This window comes from Cebus imitator, unplaced genomic scaffold (genome assembly GCF_001604975.1).
Source record: "Cebus imitator isolate Cc_AM_T3 unplaced genomic scaffold, Cebus_imitator-1.0 Scaffold248, whole genome shotgun sequence".
In the NCBI taxonomy this organism is placed as follows: domain Eukaryota; kingdom Metazoa; phylum Chordata; class Mammalia; order Primates; family Cebidae; genus Cebus; species Cebus imitator.
Genome location: NW_016107563.1, coordinates 2,459,529 through 2,477,716, shown reverse-complemented (window position 1 = coordinate 2,477,716; position 18,188 = coordinate 2,459,529).

Genomic DNA, 18,188 nt, shown 5'->3' with positions numbered 1-18,188 from the left:
AAGTGGAAACAGCTCAAACATCTATTGATGGATGAATGGATAAGCAGATGTGGTATTATATACAATGAAATATTATATAACCTTAAAAAGGAATAAAATCCTGACACTACAGTGTGGATGAACTTAGAGGACATTATACTTTACTTAAAAAGCCCAGATAATGACATGGAAGCGGGCTGCTGGTGTCACTCAGTTCCTTTAGTTTAGAGTTTATTTTCTGAAGAAAATAAAAATTTTCAACAAACTGCTGTCTCACATTATGAAAATGTCACCAGCAGTGAAGAAAGACTGTGAAACTAAAAAAAAGGCATTTTGCAATTTGAATTTTGCATCAAGATGACTTTTATAATTAAAAAAAAATTCCTGTGTCATTCTAAATTTGATAGTCTTAAGAACCTTGTTGGAATGGTTTTATCATTCATTACTCTTGTGTGTATGGCAACTCATTTAAGAACACGTTTCCATTCCAACAAAAAGGAATCCCTAGTATTGGCAATTTTCTGACTGTGTTTAGGTTTTTTTCTTTCTTTATTTCCCCCTTGTCTTCCTTCACTCCCTCCATCCCTGTTTACTGTCTAAGTGCAATTGTCTTTCTTTAAAAAATAAGATAGGTATATTTTGCACAGCCAAAGATTATATTTAACTAAATAAAGTGTTTTGAAATATTATAATTTTAAGGTGGAATGAATTATCACTTTTAAAAATCACATATTTTCTATATAATTACTGTATTATGCATTTTACTCTACAAATACTTTATCAACACATTCAATGAACTGTTTATAGAGGAATTATGCTGCTAAGGCCTGAAAATATGAAATGCAGCTTCTTTTAAAATGACATTTAATTTTATTTTAAAGGCTGTAGATGACCCATACAAGCGTATTTGTTATTAGAAAAAGTAATAGAAACTATAATGAACTCTTTAAAATACATCAGCCTCTCTGTAAATTTTTTTTATTATACTTTAAGTTCTGAGATACATGTGCAGAACATGCAGGTTTGTGACAGATATGCATGTGCCATGGTGGTTTGCTATACCCATCAACCTGTCATCTACATTAGATGTTTCTACTAATGCTATCCCTTCCTTAGTCCCCCAACAGGCCCTAGTATGTAATATTACCCTCCCTGCGTCCATGTGTTCTCATTTTTCAACTCCCACTTATGAGTGAGAACATGTGGTGTTTTGTTTTCTGATGTGGATAAATAGAAACGCTTGCACAGTGTTCGTGGGAGTGTAAATTAGTTCAACCATTGTGGAAAAAAATGTGGCAATTCCTCAAGTATCTGGAAATAGAAATACCATTTAACCCAGCAATCCCATTACTGATTACATCCCCAAAGGATTATAAATCATTCTACTCCAAAGAAACATGCACTCATATGTTTATTGCAGCCCTGTTCACATTAGCAAAGACTTGAAACAAACTCAAATGTCCACAAGGACAGATTGGTTAAAGAAAAGAAAATGTGGCACATATACACCATGGAATACTAAGCAGCCATAAAAAAGGATGAGTTCTTGCCTTTTGCAGGGATGTGGATGAAGCTGAAAACCATCATTCTTAATAAAATATTTTTTTTGGCCTTAAAAATTATTTTCTCTTTTTTCTCCAAGGCTCTTTGTCTAGTAAAGAGAATTGTGTTTGGCTATAAGATTGGCTGTAAAATTAATTTTGATGTATACTCCAAAGGTGAATTATACTATTTACAAATTTGAATAGTCAGTTAATGACTTTAAGTTTACCCATTGAAAGCAAATATGCCTTTTAATAAATTATCTTCCTAGAAGAGAAAATGAAATAGTGCTTAAAATTAAATATGTAATTTGAAGAAAATAGATTTTATATTAATCTCTAAGCCTCCATATGTTACCACCAGGATTATTTAAACAATAAATTTGATGAAGTTTTCAATTAATATCATCCTTTCTTTGATTCTGGTATTAGTATTAGTGTCCATCATTTATGGAAATGCTATTTATGTTAACTTTATGAATGAAGCAAAATTCCTTGAGCTCCTCTGGAAAGTCAGCATGAGTTGGTCATTTTCAGTTTCTGCAACTGTGTGTATATAGCATATGGGATTCTTCATTTAAAACTGCATGTAAAATAAAAATAAAATTAAAATTAATGTTGAATTCTTTCCAAAATACTTACTAGATATTTTAAAATCACAGTTGATTACATTGGCTCAACAGTAATTGCATCTTTTTTTATTCAAATGTACAAGAACTTTCTGTTCTTCTAGTGTTTAAAATAGTCATGCCATAGGAGCAAAGACTGCAGATATATCCTGTTTCTGTTGTTGCTGCCTATTTGGTTAGGGAGATGGGGGGTGGGGGGTGGGGAAATACCTGATGGTTCTGAAATCTTTCTTGAGTCCGTGTGAGGTAAAAAGGTATGGTTTTGCACATCTTGGGACTAGGAAGAGTTTTATCTTTTTCTAATCTCTTCTTTCTCAGGTTGCTTTTGGAAAATTTTAGTTTAAGAATATTCAAGCCGTAGACAACCATTCTGCCCCTTGCTAGACCACCCTAAAGGAAAAAAGTATATACTGAAGTAAAAAATCTCCTCTACAAGTATTAACTTTCTTCCTTTCTTTTCTGAAATCTCTGAGGATGGTGGGAGAATGCTTTGTGATGTGGCTGCTCAGCTCTGAGCTTTAGAAAGATATTCAGATGAAGCTAAATTCTATGAATTCTTGTTGCCTTTGACTCTTCCTGTAACATGGGATGCGTATTCAATAAAGTTATCTTACATATGTGTGCTAAAGCATTTATACCGGAAGACTATCAGGAAAGCTATTTAAAGTTTATGCCCATATGAGGAAGGTGAGTGTGACATGTTTGAATACATATGCATAGAGATTAGAAATCCTCAGGAGAACAGCAAATGTCGGTTAGTTTTAATGTTAACTCTTCTTGTTGTTTCAGATAAGTAATTTCTCTAATATGTGCCTCAGTTTTCTCTCCTGACAAATCATGACAATTATATAAAGAGGTAAGCATTCTTAAGTTTTAAGTATCGATTTGGGATAGTACTGGTTTCAGAAGACATGGACAAGTTAGATAACTTTTCTGAGTTTTAATTTATTTTTAAGCTAAGAATGCTTACGTTGTACAAATTAAAAATGTGGGAGATGTTCTAGTATTTGATTGTTATAAGTTGTCAGTGGATGGTAGTTTTCATTATTTTTCCCACTACACATGTTTAGTGGTCTCAAGAAAATACACGAGACTGTAATATATATTAATCTACTTGGAGAACCAGAATTAATATTGGACTGTTGTATCAATAATAAAAACTGAGATGTATTTAAATTAATTCATTCATATATGGATGCCATGACTACTCTTATTGAAAACAAGCAGCTAACCCAAAATAGCATTTTTTGCTATATTTATGCTGAAACAATACAAACAAAAAAACCAAATCATGTGAAAGGGTGAGTTAGCTGAGCAGTAATTTCACAACTGAGTGTATATTAGTATGGCTTCATTGTATAGATTCTAAAAATAGTAATCATTAGCTGATCACCACCATTTTGAGTGTAAAGATCTCCTTAATATTAAAAATATTCACCAACCTATATACAATATAGTAGTTTTAGGATTTATTGATTGGGAAAATACACAGTAACAAAAAGCAAATGAGGGTTCCATTTCACTTTTCAGTGAGTTCGCATTTTAATTATTCTGTCATGGAGTATATGCACAAGTCCTATATCCAAGTCTGTCTTCACTGAGGCTGGGGCTCATTGTTGAACATATCTAAATTCTACAATTAGAGGCAAAATGAGAAGAGAACTGTTTCGTTTAACTTTTGTACGAATGTAAACCTTTTCTTCCATAGTGCATATGAAGCCATGGAGGGAGATCTGAGGTTTAAAACGTAATAAATTATCTTTTGTTTCTTCATTCATTCTTTCAAAAACTTCTCAGTGAGCCAAGGTCCTGGGGATACAACAGTGAATTAAGACAAAGATGCTATCGTCATGCTCTTGCTATTTACAGTTTTGTGGGCAAGAAACACAACAAACACATTTTATAATATAATTTTGCAACAATAGTGACAGAAGGGTAAGGGGTAAGGGTGTGAGAGGAGTGTGTGTGTGTGTGTGTGTGTGTGTGTGTGTATGTGTGTGTATGTATGTGCCTGTGAGAAAGAGAATGTATCAAGGAAAGTCTGAGGAGATTATTCACATTTGATCAGGCTATCATGTACATATTTGGGGAAATGTATTTCTGGTAGTGGTAATAGCATGTCTAAAACAGTAAAGAAATTGTCATCTTAGAGCAACATAAAGAGGACAAACTAGGCTACAGGAGGCTAACCAAGGAAGGGTGATAGGAAGTGAGCTCGAAGATTTTGGTGGGGTTTCATCATCTGAGTCCTTGCGGGGCATGACTGCTATCAGACAAGTTTGCCTCAGAGGTAAAAGCAGTTATGACAACTCTTGAAAAATAAGATTTTTGCTGCCTAATGTTTTCCCACAAGTTTGGCAAAAATTAATACAGCTTACTAATGCCTGAATTCACATTTATATCTAGGAAGCTATGTGTTATTCTTTTCCTTTTTTTTCACATACATTTGGAGAAACGAACTCTTCCTGTTTTTGACTGCCCCTCAGAACTTATTATTAATAATTTGGTATTAGTGGTAAGCAGTGGAAATCGTTTCCTATTTTATAAAATTCAGACCTCTGGGGCACTTGAAACAGGAGTTTATCTTTAATTTACTTTTAGTTCCAGTTTCTAGAACCTCAAATTTCTTGTTAGTATGGGGTCCTTTCTTCCACAATCAGACAAAAAAATTAATTAAATATGGGTGTTGAGTCATCATTGTTTATGAAGAATAGAATCATATCTGGGTGAGATGGAAAGGAAGATGTTTAGATGATGACTTTTGTGTGGTTTGACTTTTTACAAAAAACTTGCATTCTTTTCCACTTAGAAAAAGATAAATTTATAGTTTCTTATTTTAACATCTTCCCTTCTCCTCTCTGCAGTCTCACTTTATCTACTTCTGTGGTTTTAATGTAAAACCCAAAATTTCCTGTTCTGCCATTTCTTTTGAGACCCAGAGTCTTTTGCTTAATTAACTACTGAATATTCTGCAGACAGTTAAAACCTAGGGAATCTAAAATTAAAGTTGCCGATTTTCTGTCCCAGAACGGTTTCTGCTCCATATTCCCAGTCACAGCTGATGGCATCCCATTCCACCTATTCTCCCAAGTTAGAATTCTGAGTCATCTTTGCTCTGTCTTTTTTCTTTCTTCCTCACCCTCAGGTCACAGCACATTGTTCTTTTGCAAGGATATTTCTCAAATAGTTGCCTGTCTCCTTTCCCATTTACTACTGCCTCTTGCCTAAACTTGTGCAATAGCCTCCTGTCAGTTTCTTCAAATCTGCTCATCTCCCATTCTACTTCCTGGTGTGCTTATAAAAATACAGTATGGAAATGACTTTTACTTGTTTCTACTCTCTACAAGGTGTACAAAAATTACTCAGCACGCCATGCAAGTCTATTTACGATTTTTAAAGTTTGATATCTGGTCTCATAATCTAGGGTCTGACTGCAACAAAATACTTGTCATTCTTCAAATATTTGCTCATGACTTTCTCTCCTGTGGTAATGTTACCTTCACTCTCTAAGACACACATAGATCTTTCATTTCCTGGTAAATAAACTGCCTCACATTGTTCAATATTAAATGTGATTTTTGTGTGTGTGAGTTCTTGTTGTTCTCTTGGGACTTGCAGACAGTTAGTTGCCCCTTTCTATATTTCTAAGAATTCTGTCTTCCCTGTCCCTTTCTCTATGTCACATTTTGTTATTATTAGCTGACAATATGTCCATTTCTTTTTTAAGACAAGAACAGCCTAAGAGCAGGAGCTATTAATATGCCTATCTCATTTATCTTCATGTCTGCAGTACATATCACAATGCCTGCCTTATAGCATGGGTTCAATTAATGCTTAGTGACATTAAAAAAGGAGGAAGGAAGGAAGAAGAAAAATGCAAATAAACCTGGGAGAGAACACATGTCTAAATGTTACTCTGAGTATTTTTGGAATCATTATTGAGAATATTAGGTTACATAGTAAAAAAATATTGTATTTTGTCTCTTACAACACAAATGCCCTAGTAGTCAAATACCAGAGAGAAAATGGCACAGCTGAAAAAATGGCACAGAGAATACTGATTTGAAAGGTTGTATATAAAAGCTCCCTCTTCATCATATTGCACAGTGATGATTATTACTTTGAACGTTGGTCTGGATAATATTGCTTGAAATCTGTTGTGTTCACCTTAGCACATGATCAGAAAAGCCTATGATTATTCTATTAATTTTGAAGCCCTAACCCCATCTAATTGTGAAGAAACTGAGACACAGAGGAGTTGTGAAGCACGTCTGTGTTTCTTATTATTAACATAATTTAATTCAGTGCAAAGCCTAGAGACTTCCAACCCTCATTATCTTCTATAGCTCCTTCTAGAGAAGATTGCCAATTCCTAAACTTTTAACATGGGATACACACCAATACATTTAACACAGTTGGTTCCATGAGATAAATTTCCCTCAATGGGAATACTGAAGTAGTACAACTCATTTGGACTAAATCAAGATCTATACTCTTTTATGAATGCTCCATGGACATGATTGTAAAAAATTCATTTCACAATCCTACAGTGCTTTGACATAAAAAATTACAGTAAGAGGGTTTACACTCTTGAAAAACAAGCAAACAAAAAGAAGTGCAAAAACTCTAGGAAAAAGAATATTTTGAGAGTGGGAATTTGCTTCATCTGTCCATAGTTTTTGCTTTAGCCTTCTTCTTCTTTTTAACATGGCCGTCAGCTATTTGTCTGAAGTTGAAAAGCAAGTAAGTTATCTAGGAGAATTGTTTTGCCTTGAGGAGATAGAGAAAAAAATGAGACAGAGAGAGAGAGAGAGAGAGAGAGAGAGAGAGAGAGAGAACAAGTGAGAAAAAGAGAAGGAAGAGTTTGGTTTGACATGCTTTTGCCTCTCTTTCTGGTCATGACGCAATAATTGTGTCTTATTTGTTTATCTGTGTATACTTGTGGCACTCTTAACCCCAATACTATGGTGCTCTTACCTAGGATTCCCTCATTCTTTTTGAATCACAAATTATTACCCATTACTTTCATTTGAAGCTTCCCAGTTTGTAAATCAACTATTTATAAGATACAATGTTTGGTAATAGATTTACTAAGCTATTTACATATGGACGGAAGTCTTTAATCTAAAAAAAAATTGCTAATACTGGGATTTATGTACCATGGTAGGTACTCTCTATTGCCATAGTCCTGGTTTAAGTTCTAAAACTTTGCGGCAGTTCATTAGTTCTAGACTGTTTCATATTTTACTGTCTCTAAAATCAGAATATGCTTTATACTCAATAGCATCTCATAGTTTGTCATTTTTTTTTATTTTAGTAGTAGATAAACTGATGGGATATCTTACAATGTTACATTATAGGCACCCAGGCAATGTGAATCAGAATGATCACTAAGTGTTATGAATCCTAACTAGCCGACATCTCTCTTATTAACCATCATCCAGCCTTTCTGAGAGTTCTGTCACAGCTGTATCACTCCCTCATGTTTGGCTTTGACCAGCTAAAATACAATATCATTGAGCTTCCAGCCTCTCTCTCTTCATTTAGTTTTCTTCATTGCTGCCGGACTAAACTTTTGCAAATACAATGATACCACATGACTTCCTTCCCTTATTAAAATTCAACTCAAAGAAAACTAAATCTCTTTGAATTGATCTTTGCCTAGTGTTTAGAATTTCTCTCCAACTGCTTTGCTGTGAGCCTATTTCTCTTTCCCAGCCATATACAGAACTGTCTAGTTTCCAAAACTCACCAAATGGTTTGCTTCTACCTCTCATATGTGTTATTTCACCTCACTGTGATACACTTCTGCACCTTATCAACTTAGCAAATTTGAGCTCCTTCATAAATACCTAAAAGAAGACATTTTGAAATTGTACACTGTGATGAATAAGATTAAAATTCACATTTATTGGCTATCTATCACAGATCTTGGATTCAGCAGATATGTATTAAAGCAAGCTATGTTCTAGGTATTGGTGACATCAAGAGGAAAAGAAAACATCATATCACTCCTTTCAGAGATAACGCAGAAAAGCCTGGAGTACTACAACAAGAAGAAACCACTTATTCTTACTATGCCACCTGGTAGGGATTCTGATATGGTTTTGTTCTGTGCTGCCAACAAATCTCATCTAGAATTGTAATCCCATTGTGTTGAGGGAGGAACCTGTAATTCTCATGTATTGAGAAAGGGAAGCGATTGGATTACGGGGTGGCTTCCCCCATGCTGTTTCCATGATAGTGAGTGAATTATTCTTGATATCTGATGATTTAATAAATGGTAGTTTTTCCTTCATGCTCACACTCTCTCCTGCCACCTTGTGAAGAAGGTGCCTGCTTCCCATTCTGCCATGATCGTAAGTTTTCTAAGCCCTTTCCAACCGTGAGGAGCTTTGAGTCAATTAAACCTCTTTCTTTGTAAATTACCCAGTCTTGGCTATTTCTTTATAGAAGTGTGAGACAGGGCTAATACAGACTCCCAAATTGTTGCATTGGGAACTGTTGGGAAGAGGAAAAGGCTGGGAATAGAGTTTATTGCCAATTTATGAAAGATCTTAGTATTTCCAGTTAAATGCTTTATTCTATAGGAAATATAATGTTTTGAAGGATTTTTAAGTAGAAGAAAAACACATAATATGTATGACCCAGGAAGAATAATTTGGTAGCAGTGTACATGATGAATTGAATTTGTGGAGATAAGACATTCATAATTAGGAGACAGGGATACAATTTAATGATATTTGCAGATGGCTCTCAGATTCCTACAAACCTAATCTTTGCATTGTTGTTTCAACAATTTGCAATAAGTCATGGTTTTCAAGCATTTTCCCTTAAGTCATATTTTATTAAAGATTCCCATATATAATCATACATTAGAAAATAATATCTTCATGTAGTCTAAGCAGAATTATAATGATGTTTAACGTTTGCATAATATTTACCATTACAAAGTATTCAGAAATATAATGTTGTGACATGGTAAGATTCTGAAGTAATGGGGCAGAAATTTTTATTTTCTCACTTAGAAAACTATGACTCAGAGAGTTAGGTGATTATATTATATGATGTATGAATTCACATAATGGAAGCAGATGTAGATCGTTATTCTCTTGAGCTTTTTATTTATTCATATGGCTTCATAGGAGGCAGAACTGGACTGGTACCTACTTTTTTCCACCAAGCAAAACTGAAATTAATTTGGTTTTTAACCTACCTTATCACCCTAACACAGTGACCAAAGTATTTTCCTCTGCCTTTTTTTTTTTTTTTTGAGACAGGGTCTTGCTCTGTTACCCAGGCTGGAGTGCAGTGACATGATCTTAGCTCACTGCAGCCTTGATTTTCCAGGCTCAAGCAATACTACCATCTCAGCCTCTTAAGATTAACTAGGGCTACAGCTGTGCACTATCATGCCTGGCTAATTTTATTATTATTATTATTAGTAGTAGTAGAGATGCGGTCTCACATGTTGCCCAGACTGGCCTTGAAATCATGGACTCAAGTGATCCTCCCACCTTGGCCTTCCAAACTACTGGCTCTGCCCTGTTAATCTTGACTTCAAGATTATTTGTTATCTCTGACAGCTGTAGTTCAATAAAAAATTTGGCAAGTCAATACCCTAACTCATCACTTCAAGTTGCCAATAAAGATGCTAAACTGAATTTGCACCCTTATTAGTAATGATCAGCTCCAATAAGTGGAGATCTTCATTTTAGAAGATAACATAAAATCTATCCACATTATTTTAATATATTGAGACCAGTATCTCCTATGAAGTCTATTCAGCACTTACAAGACATATTAGAGGGTCAATATATATTCAATATATATTTTAAATGAAAGGCTATATTTTGTTTACCAGAGCTGGGTATAATCTTCTGGGTATCCAGTCTGTGCTCAGTTATAAATATAATGTTATGTATATCACTCTCCATAGTTGCTTTTTAATTTCAGTGTTTTTGTTGCAGTGCTGCCAGGTTTGTATGCTCAATGTGCAGCAATGTACAAATACACAGAGACAGTGGGATTTGCAGCAGAGAATGAGTTTAATAATCACAAGGCCTCTGAACTAGGAAATGAGTGGAAATCTGAAGCCCCAAATTTGCTTCATGAAAGTGTCCTTTAAGGGGATTGTGGAGGATGAAAAGCTAAAAAATTTGGGGTAAGGGGGATGTAATCATTAGGACGTAGAAACTGCAGTTCTCCATGAGTCAGCTTCTTGCTATGTCCTTCAGACTAGCCAGCATCAGTAGTTTTGTTAGTGTGTGGAAGCTAAAGAATTAAGTCAAAAGCAAAGCTTATCATCTCACAATGTCTTAGATTTTATCTATGGAACAGAAAAGGAACAACAAGTCTTGTCACAAGGGCTATATTATACTGGAGTAGTAAGCAGTGACCAGCTACAAGGAAGAGGACCAAAGGGCAAGCTTGCTTAATGATTAGTGCTGATTGTGCTTCGGGTTTAGGTGAGCTTTATTTTTTTTCCTTAATCAACTTTGGCAGCACCACTGGTGTAGTGGTATCATGCAAGAATCTCCTAGCCAATTTTATAAAGTTATCTTGGGGATGGTTTCATTTTTGTTGATCAAATGTATTGTGGTATGTTCTTTCCATTGAGTTTTCAGATATTTTTACTTTGTCTTTCAAATTTACATGCAGCAAGAATTTAGTATATCAACTTACCATATTTAAATTAAAAAAAAAACTGTATTAACAGGAGAATGAGAACAGGATATTCAACGATACATTTATGATTTCTTGCATTTGTTATGATTCAAAGGGAAGTTAACTCTTAATCCTTCCTCCCATAGAGGTGATGTTTTATGTTTACCAAAGGAGCAGGGATGGCAACTATTCTCTTCTTTGTTTTTGGTAGATTGAAGAGCTGGTAGTGTTCTTTCACATACAATTGTAGCAGGAAATACATTAAGGATTTCTTTGGCAATGTGAGTAGCTTCTTATAATGTCAGTCCCATAAAATACAGTCCTGTGGCAATTATTGTTGTTTTCATTCCTTGGTTCCTTATGTATCTATGAATTAAATGATTACTCAATAGCTAATGTCGAGCAGAATACTGTGTGCAGGATACTAAACAGAGGACTAACTAAACACACACCAAGCTTAATAACGAATAAATATATACTTGAGGAAGTCTAGGGAAAGCCCAGAAGACAATCTTTTAAAGGGCTTGTACTTTATAAAGGAATAGGTAATGAAGGCAAATATGATTATAGTAGGTACATAAAAAATAATGGTATTCAATAATAAGTTCTTGGTATGATCATTGAAATTGGAGTTAGAGAAACTAAGTTTAGAATCAATGTTAGACTTAACTCCTACAAAGTCCTCTGTTGGAGCTTCAGTGTTTCTATCTCAGAGTGAAGGGCCATGGAATCTCAGAAGGACTTCTAAGCTCTGAGATAACATACTTGCAGGGTGACTACACCAAAAAAAAAATGCATTCAGAATTAAAAAAAAAAATAGAATACTAGGGAGGTGTTCAGAAATAATTCAACACAACAAGTATTCCCTGAATATCAGTATGGATCTACAGGGTGCTAAGTGCTTTGTGAATTTCTCATAGTTTAATGCCAAGACAGCCTTTTATTTTTTTCCCAGGCTGGCCTCAAACTACCGGGTTCAAGCAATCCTCCTACCTCAGCCTCCTAAGTAGCTTGGATTGCAAGTGCACACCACCATGCCCAGCTTCAAGCTTTTTTTGTGCTTTCCATTTGTCATATGTCTGTCAATATATTGCCTTCCTCCTTGTCATTATTCCTGGTTAACTGAGAGTAATCTCATGATCACCTTGAATAGTTTTTTAATATCCCCCAAGCATTTACATTATTATTTACTGTGTCCTCACAGGTTAGGTCATTCTTTTTCTCCTTCAGATAATTGTGCCAGGATGTAGAGTTTAAAGATTCATCTCTGTGAAATAAAATAATAAAAAATATGTTAAATAATTATCTCTCTCTGGCATCTATTTATATTATACCATTTCATCCTTTTCTCATCTTCTTGTTTTTGACACTTTTGGTGGAACTTTGCTCTTATTTTCACAAACTTTAGCAAATTCTGGGATTTAGAATATTATTTCACTTTCTTTCCAAGGATCTCAGGTAGTAATGTGGCTTTACACACCATCTATACAAAGATGATTTTCAATTTTTTATCTCCATTCTAGATGAAATCCCTACTTATATATTCAACTATCTTCTCTATGCCTACACTTTTAACATGTCCAAACTGAACACCTGATTTAGTTCCCAAACTAGAACCAGATAACATACGCTAGTCATCTATTTCTTTTATTTCCCTCCCTCCCTCCCTCCCTCCCTTCCTTATTCCTTCCTTCCTTCCATTTCTTTTTTCTTGACTTCTTTCTCCTTCCTCCTTCCCTCTCTTCCCTCATTCTCTGCCTCCCTCCCTCTCTTCCTCCCTTCCCCACTTCCCTCCATCCCTTCTTCCTTTCCTTTCTTTCTGTTTCAAATTGAGGCAGCCAGGCACAGTGGGTCATGCCTGTAATCCCAGCACTTTGGGAGGTGGAGGTGGGTGGATCACCTGAGGTCAGGAGGTCGAGACGAGCCTGACCAACACAGCAAAACCCTATCTCTACTAAAAATACAAAAATTAGCTGGGCATGGTGGCACGTGCCTGTAATCCCAGTTGCTCAGGAGGCTGAGACAGGAGAATTACTTGAACCCAGGAGGCAGAGGTTACAGTGAGCCAAGATTGTGCTTTGCACTCCATCTTGGGCAACAAGAACAGAACTCCATCTCAAATGAAAATGAAAATAAAAATAAATAAATGAATAAATTGAGGCATACAGAGTATAAAATGCCATAAACAAAATCCTAATTGCATAGCTCATTTAATTTCTACGCAGGTATGTACCTATGTAAATGACACTCTAGAGGGCTTCTTCATGTTCTCACCCAATCGGGACCCTTCAAGGTTTAATCTATTTCTTGTCACCCTTTTTATAATTATGAGTTTTTAATATAATGGAAACAGAAGTTAATAGGACTAAGTCACTATGTAACTTATAAAGATATATTCTATGCCTGAGTACCATTGAACTAAAGGTTTTAAATGTCACATTGTCAAAAGTAAACACATTTGCATGAATATAGAACAAGTAATATGCCCAAGAGCTTTATATAAAGAAATATTTCTTTTCAAATTAAATGTTCAGTATGAATACATTTTTAATTCAAACTAAGAGCTAATTTTAGTCTTCATCAGAAAGCAGCATTGTGGTAGTGCTTAAAAGTAGAAGACTTTGAGTCCTACTATGTCTGGATTGAGTCCATGCTTTGATGTTTGTTGGCTGATTGTATCTGGGCAAAATATTTAATCTTCCCATCCTTGTTTTCTCATCTGCAAAATGCGGAGAAAGGAATATTGGGAGGATAAAGTGCAAAAATGAATACAATTGTCTTTCGGAAACGTGGTGGATTTGTTCTAGGACCCTTTGAAGATACCAAAATCCACTGAAGCTCAAGTCCTTTATATAAAATGGTGTAGTATTTGCTATGACCTACACACACCCTCCCACATACTTTAAAACATCTCTACATTACTTAAAATTCTGGATACAATTTAAATACTATGAAAATAGTTTATGTTGCATTTTTTAGCAAACAATGACAAGAAAAAAGTCTGTATGTGTTCAATACATATGCAACCATCTGTATAGTATTTTTCCCTACTATTTTTGATTTGTGGTTAGTTGAACCCATGGATGTAGAACTCACAGATAGGGAGGGCTGACTGTATAAGGAATTCAGCATAGCACCTGGGACACAGTATATTTTCTAATTAACTTTGGTAGTATAAGGAGAAGCAGAGAAGTAAATGAAAATGTATTGAGCCTCATTAGTACCTCTTAATCTTGAATATCTTACTTCACTTAAAAAAAGAAATCTACTTAATTTGAAATAAGTCCATAGTCAATGGCATTAAAGTCGTAGTATGTAAATTAGGGGTACATTATACAATCATATTTCTTAATACCATGGGTTTTAAGATCATTCTCAGTGTTCTTATGTGTGGATTTGTTTGGATTTGTGTGCCACATACACACACACACACACACACACACACACACACACACACATTTTTCCCTTCTACCTGCTATTGAAGGGGATAGAAACTCTAAACTTTTCACTCAATTACTGCTGGGTATCCTTTGGCTCATACAGACTTTTTGCATGCATACTAACAGATCGTTCATCTCCCCCATAGCATATCCCCTTTTCTTGCTCTCTACTCCAGTCTCTTTCACAGCTCTGGAACACTAAGGACTCTGTTGCCTGGGAACTCTCTATGAGCAAACTGCCAGTAGTTCTAGGTCTCCCAGATAAGTTTCTCTTTTGGGCTCCACAGATGCCTTCGATGGCTGCCATTGCCTCATCAGCGTCCACTGCCTCTGCCGCTGGAAACCAATGTTACAGTGATAAAAGATGGACACTTCATATTAAGAGCATGGAATGGTGTTTTCTGAAATTTCCTCTAACTTAAAGTCACTCTGTGTTCCATTTGAAAGTCGTAAGACAGCATTTCACCCTTTGGTGTTACATCATATCATTTTATGAACCATTTTTACCATCCTAAGGAAACGTTGCCTCTGTAATAACTGGAAATGTCTATGTTCTTATCTCCTACTTTTAAAATTATCAACTGATGAAGGCAGGGATTCACTTTGTTCATTGCTATTTCCCTGACAGCTCTATTTATCTCTGTATGTTAAAAATCATAAATTCATACTGATACACCGATTTCAATAGAACACCACAGAGTTTATTCTTATATTCTCCTTTCTCATATGTTTAAATCCCTTCTCAAATAGTGAGAAACCTGGTTCTCATTATTCAAAATGTATTTATTCATTTGTTAGTCATAAAATGTATAGTCAATTTCAGAACTACTAATGCATGTATCTATGATAAAAATAATCACAACTTTATTCATTGGAGTCACACATTTGGTTTGCAGTTTGTATCTTTACCTAGAAGGAATATGGCATTCAAATATTCATTGGGTTGCCTCTTTTTTTTCCCACCACTTTTTATTGTGATTATTTATTTGAAATATAGTTGTTTTTTGTTTCTATTCCATTTTTGGGCTTTTCTCCATCTCTTAATTGTATTAATTATACTGTATTTTAATGAGTATGTAAAACACTGATATAATTCACAAACTGAAACTATACAAAGAGTAATACTCAGAGAAATATCACTCCTCCCAACAATTTTTTCTTACACCATTGTTATCCTCCATCCAGCCCACCCCATTCTCAGCCACCCACTGTATACAAGTAGTCTCATTACTTTCTAGTATACTCTATGTTGCATGCACATTTTGCAAAATGTGAAGCCACATGTTGATTTTGGTATTTATCATTTTTAAATGCAAAAAATAGAATACTATAAAAATGCTTTGCACTTTGTTGTCTTTTATTTAATAATATATCCTGGAGATAAGTCTATATCAGTTCATAAAAGTCCTTATTATTCTTTTGAACAGCTACATAATAGTCAATTGTGTGGATGCATTATAGTTCATTGAATCTACTTTTTGTGTATGTCTCGATTATTTCCAATGCACATAATATTTTAATAAATAATCTTGCACATATGTATTTTCATATTCTTGGAGCAACAATATGAAATGGTTAGAAGTGAATTAATGATGAATTCTAAGTGGCTGGTAGATTAAAGGATAAATTCATATGCAGTTTTGTTAGCTATTGCCAAATTTCCCTCTCCGGTTTCAAAATGAAAATACCAGTAAAAGCCTTTAATTTTTAAATACAAGTACCAGTAATGTCTAAAAGCCTAAATCTTTAATTTTAAACTCACATTTAATAAAAAATACGATGTATAAAATATTAGGTGAAATATGTTGAATTAATGTATTAGCATATTAAATAAATAAATATGAACTAACATATTTAGTACAAACATTGAAAAATCATGGATCATTCTGAAGCTACTAATAATTTCTCTTTCTTACATTACCTTTTGTCAGGAGTAATATTATCTAACAATTCCTGACCTTTGACATCACTTGAAGCATCACATTGAGCTTCTAAATTTTCTACGCAGAAACTTTTCATTCCTAGAATCTTGAAAGGCAATGTTCTAGTACAAAACTCTTGTCACGCAAACAAGGGCAAATGACCACACAGCATCCATACCTAAACTGCTGGAGTAGTAATTACTGGGGAAAATTCACAGAGTGGGGTCAGATGGTTAATCTGTTGTCCATCACCATTTAGGTCAGTGTGGAGAGATACAGTAGGTTCAGACATTAGACACTTACAGATTTCTATCTTTGAGCCCTGGAGCCTTTAATTTTCATGATTACACAACATGGGTTTCTCCTCTTATCTACTCAGGGGCTAGGATTAAGAAGTGAAATGAACCTTGCATCAGTCCCATTGTGGTACCTCTGCTTTCTGGACTGGGGCAGGCTTAGGGGACAGTTACCCCTCCCCTGATGCAGCAGAGACCTGGGATCTAAGCTGGGTGGTTAAAGGCATATGGCATAACAAACAAACAATAGTATTAGGCACACCTATGTTTATGGCTGGGAAAATACCAGCCCTTCCTTTGATATGCCAAGGGACTGACGTTCAGGTTTTGAGAAACTGTCTGAATCACTGGGCAATAGCCTCTTGCCATGGAGCTTTGAAAGAGGTCAGTCCTGTGCTAACTTACCCTCTGTTAGCCTGACAGACTCCATCTTGCTGAGAGCCAGACAGACTCCATCTTAACCTCTGCCTCACCTCTCCCACCGTTTCTCCCTTGAGTGCATAACTGGGTCATGTTACTATGCTGGCTCATGCTGTGCTTAGAACTATAGAGGCATATAACCATTGTAATCGTATTCTGCTTGGCAAGCCCACTTGCTATTGTGAATATCCCCTTAATTGATTGTATAGCAAGTACTGAATACCCTCCCTGGTAACCAGCAATCATGGGAACCACTTGTGTATACTTTCCTTAGTAATCAACAATCATGGGAACCTCCTGCCTCCTAATTACCAGCCTCCTTATCTAACTTCCTGGTTCTGCTTCTGTAAATTCTGCTTCAGCTAGGCTCCCCCTCCCTGTTCTTAAGGAAGGTATAAAAAGGAATCAAGCCCCTTCCTCAGGGCCAAGAGAATTTGATCATGAATTGACTCTTTCATGCCGGCAATGAAGGACTCTCAATTGGAACTCAGAGTGTGGGCCTTTCCTTGTAACTCGCTCGGGTGTCACTGTCCCTTCTCTGGGACGTCAACCTGCAATGGATGAGTCTTAGACAAGCAAACTCTTGCTATTCACTCTTAATTTTACATCTTTAAAACAAATTAACAAAACAACAGTTCTGAAAAATTAAATAATATGCATATTTATAGTTGGAGAAAAGCTTGAATAGGATTCAGTTTTCTTTGTATTTAGAAAAGCATATTTGTTTCTGTGTTATAAAATGTTTCTTCTGTTAATGCTAGAAGGCTTTAAGATAAGGATGTTTCCTTTTTCTTTTTCATTTTTTAAGGCTTAGTCAAATAGGAAATATACAGAAGATAAATAAAATATAAAATAATAATACTTTTTTGAATTAGAAAAATGCGTTAAACTATTATATGCCACAATTCACTGCACATTTACTAGCAACCTAGCTGGTAACCAATTGGGCTTTGAGGAACAGACCAAAAAGCCATTATATTGTGATGAGAAAATATTTGGAAAACAGGTCTTACTCTGTTAATGTTAGCTGTTGAGTGGGGATTGCCTCTAAATTTTGTAGTATATTTTCAATATTATTAATTTCTATGTTGAGAGGCTATTTCCACTTTCACAAAAATGCGTTTTTGAATCTCATTATTTTCATTTAAAAAGTCTCATATTGATTGAGGTATTTTTTAGTTGAAATATTTGTAGCAGTTATTTTACCTTTATAGGTTGCTGTGAGTAAACACTAGCTGTACATCCTGGATTATGAATTTCTCTTTTTCTTTTCTTTTCTTTTCTTTCTTTCTTT